We start from the raw sequence: 5,201 nt of genomic DNA on the forward strand, positions 1-5,201 counted from the left end.
CCATCAGAGAAATGCAAATCAAAACCACAATGAGATACCATTTCACATCAGTTAGAATTGTGATCATTAAAAAGTCAGGAAACAACAGGTGCTGGAGAGGATGTGGAGAAATAGGAACACTTTTACACTGTTGGTGGGACTGTAAACTAGTTCAACCATTGTGGAGGACAGTGTGGAGAATCCTCAAGGATCTAGAACTAAAAATACCATTTAACCCAGCCATCCCAATACTGGGTATATACCCAAAGGATTCTAAATCATACTGCTATAAAGACACATGCACATGTATGTTCATTGCGGCACTATTCACAATAGCAAAGACTTCAAACCAACCCAAATGTCAATCAGTGACAGACTGGATTAAGAAAATGTGGCACATATACACCATGGAACACTTTGCAGCCATAAAAAAGGATGAGTTCATGTCCTTTGTAGGGACATGGATGCAGCTGGAAACCATCATTCTCAGCAAACTACTGCAAGAACAGAAAACCAAACACCACATGTTCTCACTAATAGGTGGGAACTGAACAATTAGAACACTTGGACACAGGGAGGGGAACATCACACATCAGGGCCTGTTGGGGGATGGGGGACCAGGGGAGGGATCACATTTGGAGATATACCTAATGTAAATGACAGTTGATGGGTGCAGCACACCAACATGACACATGTATACATATGTAACAAACCTGCACGTTGTGCACATGTACCCTAGAACTTAAAGTATAAAAAAAAATCACCAAGAGATTCTTTGCCTTATTGAGGAATAAAAATGAATAAATGAGCTAGAAAATAAAACATAAAATGGCATATGTTTTAAATAGTATTCATTGAAATATTAAATGGAAATGAGTTTAAAAGTAAAGTTAAAAGGTAGAGATTATAAAATAAATTTTTAAAACGATTCAATCACATGATGTATACAAGAAACACATTCTACATTCACAGATACAAATGGTAAATAATTAAGATGGAAAAAGGATGTATGAGGCAAATTGTAACAATAAAAATGTCAGAGTAACTACACTAATGCCAAACAAAATAAACTTTAAAAAATGTGAATGGAAATATAAACAAAGACATGTTAGGATAATTAAAGAATCAGTCCATTAAAAGACGTAAAATGGTAAACACAAATGTTCTTAACAATAGAATCTCCCCAAATAAATGAAGCAAAACCTAACAGAATTGGTGGTAGAAATATCCAATTCAACCATAAGTGCTGGAGATATCTATGCTCAATTTTCAATAATGAATAGATCAACTAAACAGAAATCAACAAGAAAATAAGACATTTGAATAATACTATGAATTATTACATCTAAAAAATTTGTAGAACACTACCCCAAAACAGATTAATGGCTTTTTTCTGATGTGCATATGGAATATTCTCTCAGGTAGACCATACACTAGGCCATAAAACACACTTCAATAAACTTAAAATAATGAAAGTTATATAAAGCATGCTCTTTAACCACAATGAAATATAATTTGAATCAATGACAAAAATAAATTTGGGAAACTTAAAAATATGTGACAATTAAACCTAACCTCCTGAATAGCTACTGGATAAAAGAAATCAGAAGAGGAAATGGAAAATACTTTGATATCAACTAAAACAAAAAGAAAACATACTCAAACTTACAAGTGGAAGTTAATACAATGTTCAGAGAAAAGTGTATAGCTATAAACACATACCAATCAAAAATATCTCAAATCAAGAGCAAAAGCTTCTACCTAGGACAATGAAAAAATAAGAGCAAACTAAACAGACTAAGTAGAGTAAGTTAAATAATAAAGATTAGAGCAGAAATAAATGACAAAGAAAATAGACGACTATAGAGAAAATTAATAAAACCTCAAGCCTCTAGCTACCATTCGTCACTATAGTTCAGACAGCAAACAGCAAAGTGACATCAGGAGTGGTGGAGACTGACAGCATGGGCTTTCTACTCCATATTGTTTTTCCTTTCTTTTTTTCATGATCAAATAGACTGAATCGTGCATTAGAGAGTAATTTTCAAGAGTAACTACGAAGAAAAGGCACAGGGAATGGTGGAGAGAAAAAAAAATGTTTTAAAAACCAATGTATCTTTTAAGAATAGAAGGAGAATACAAGAATAACCTCAAGGATAAAATTGTTACCTTGACAAATTTAAGTTTATAGAAAACAAGAGGTTTCCCATACTTCATTAAAGAGAGGCAGCACTATATATGGAAGGAAGAATTATTTTACAGATTTTTGGGTAAGGCACTTTATATTGAGTTCACATTATCTTTGACACTCAGAATAATGCAGATAATTTTTCATCTTTTATATAGATAAATAAATTAAGTTCAAATTCAGGTGATATCTTAGCCCATCCCTCCTAAATATAATTTAAACCTTGTTAGTGAAACATCAATTTAAACAAAAATTTTATTGTATATTGGAGGGTTACCCATAAAAATCTAGCATGAATCTAATTTTCTTTCCTATCAACTTTTCATTCTTATTAACTGGCCTGTCATTTCAGACATTTTTCCTCTAGTATACTGGAACAGACATCAGGCTTGTACGCAAAGTACTAACATTAGAATTCTTATTCTCTCCCTTAATAACCTTGCAAGTTTGTTTTCAAATATTTTATAGCCTTGTTCTCTTCTACAAAATGTGAATATCAGACCCTAAGTTGTTTCTTATAAATAGCCTAGGAAGTGTGCTAAAATTTGAATTGCCTTTATTAATAGTAAGGTTGAGGTAACTGTTCTTTTAAAAGAATATATAGTTCTATGACGCCTTCAGTTTTCTTTTAAAAATCACTCTGCATACCACTTGGAACCCCTTACTTTTAATGGCAAAAACAGCAATTCTAAACAATCATGATCTTTTGAAGCTAAGAGTGCAATGTATGAGCAGTGTGTTCCCAGAATAAAATTTAATAAGAATTCATGCTACAAGACAGGCTTTTCAAGTGATGTGTTCTGTGCTGGGAGTGCACTGCAGAGAAGGCAACATGCTAGAGTATCTTCAGGAACTGGAAGGGCCTAGGTTCACTAATCATCCTCTCTACTTTCTATTTGTGACACTGGACGTCCTGAAACCTCATTTGATTTAAAGATAGACTATCTATGGTGTAGTTATTTTGAAATAAAGTTACATAACATGTAACTTTTTCTTAAGGAAGGTCAATTTTTTATTTGAGCAGAGAGTAGATAATCACAATTATATTTTAGTAATTACCCAAAACATGTATATGCATCATGGAATAAGTCTTATATACCAAGTCATAAACATATAGCATAGCTCTTCTGCTTTAGAACAGATAATAATTTATTAAAATATTTGTAACACTGTAAAAAATGTTTATATCCCTTAAAAAAGAGATAATTTGTCTTTAGAAAGTGAGACATGCTCATGCCGTAAAAATGTGTTTAACAGATAGATGCTTATTATATGTATTCTATAACAAATAAGAATTCATTTCATAATATATGACTACCACACAAAACAACCACTTTAAAAATATTTCCTCCAGGCTGGGCACGGTGCCTTATGCTTGTAATCCCAGCAGTTTAGGAGGCCAAGGCAGGAGGATCACCTGAGGTCAGGAGTTCGAAACCAACCTAGCCTAAATGACAAAACTAAATCTCTGCTAAAAATATTTTAAAAATGGCCAGGTGTCATGGCGCATGCCTATGATCCCAACTACTCAGGAGGTTGAGGCAGGATAATTACTCGAACCTGGGAGGCAGAGGCTGCTGTGAGCCGACATGGCGTCACTGCACTCCAGCCTGGGCAACAGAGCCAGTCACTGTCCCCACTCTCCCTCCCGTCCTCAAAAAAATTTCTGATTATGTTGTTGTTTACTGCTAATGAGAAAAATCCATGTATTTTATACTGCTTTAGCATCCAAACAACTCTGTAAGATATTTTTTCATTTAATTTATAGTATGTATTTATTTATATATTACAATACTGCAAAGATTAACATTCCCTTTTGTTGTTGTTGAGACCAGGTCTCACTCTGTCACCCAGGCTGGAGAGCAGTGGCGAGATCTCAGTTCACTGCAACCTCGGCCTCCCAGGTTCAAGTGATTCTCGTGCCTCAGCCTCCTAAGTAGCTGGGACGACTGGCACCCACCACCATGCTTGGATAATTTTTGTATTTTTATTAGAGACAGGTTTCACCATATTGCCCAGGCTGGTCTCCAACTCCTGAGCTCCAGTGATCCACCTGCCTCGGCCTTCCAAAGTGCTGAGATTACAGATATGAGCCACTGAGCCCCGCCCAAATTCACATTTTTTTTTTGTTTCTATTTCGTTTTTATATATATCCAGAATGACAGGACAATATTTAGAAGAGATTGGAAACAACAAACACCACCACAAAATTTTCTATCCACACATTTATATACTCAGCTATACCCTTAAACGCCTTGGGTTATTATTATTATTATTATTATTATTACTATTATTATTATTTTTATGGTTGTTGTTTGAGACGGAGTCTCGGTCTGTCACCCCCGGCTGGAGTGTGGTGGCGTGATCTCGGCTCACTGCAAGCTCCGCCTCCCGAGTTCACACAATTCTCCTGCCTCAGCCTCCCGAGTAGCTGGGACTACCGGGGCCCGCCACCTCGCCCGGCTAATTTTTAGTATTTTTTTTTTTTTTTTTTTTTTTTTTTTTTTTTAGTAGCGACGGGGTTTCACCCTGTTAGCCAGGATGGTCTCGATCTCCCGACCTCGTGATCCCCCTGCCTCGGCCTCCCAAAGTGCTGGGATTACAGGCGTGAGCCACCGCGCCCACGCCTTGGGTTATTGAAAGATTTTATTAACGTTAATTAAGTGTCTCATAGATGATGGTACATTATATTAAAATAAGCCTTCCTTTGTAAAATCTTGAATTGAAGATTAGGAATATGAGCTACTCTGAGAGTCACGTAAAAGTTTATCTAGTTAATATTTATTCCCACTTTAATTTTATGTATTTCTAAATTGCTAAGAATTACATTAACAAACATGTGTCTATTAGTCACCTCTTTCCACGGCAGTTCTGAAAATACACTACAGACGTTTTATTAGGGGACAGCTCCGGTAACAGAAGGTTGAACAGATGGCTTATTTCCAATTTTATTTTTCCAATAATAAAAGGGCTTTCATTGTTGTTAACATCTAAAGTTCATTCAAGAAGATATCTACTATGACAGATTTTTTTT

The sequence above is a fragment of the Rhinopithecus bieti genome, unplaced genomic scaffold, assembly GCF_001698545.2.
Source record: "Rhinopithecus bieti isolate Rb0 unplaced genomic scaffold, ASM169854v2 scaffold_28121, whole genome shotgun sequence".
NCBI lineage: Eukaryota > Metazoa > Chordata > Mammalia > Primates > Cercopithecidae > Rhinopithecus > Rhinopithecus bieti.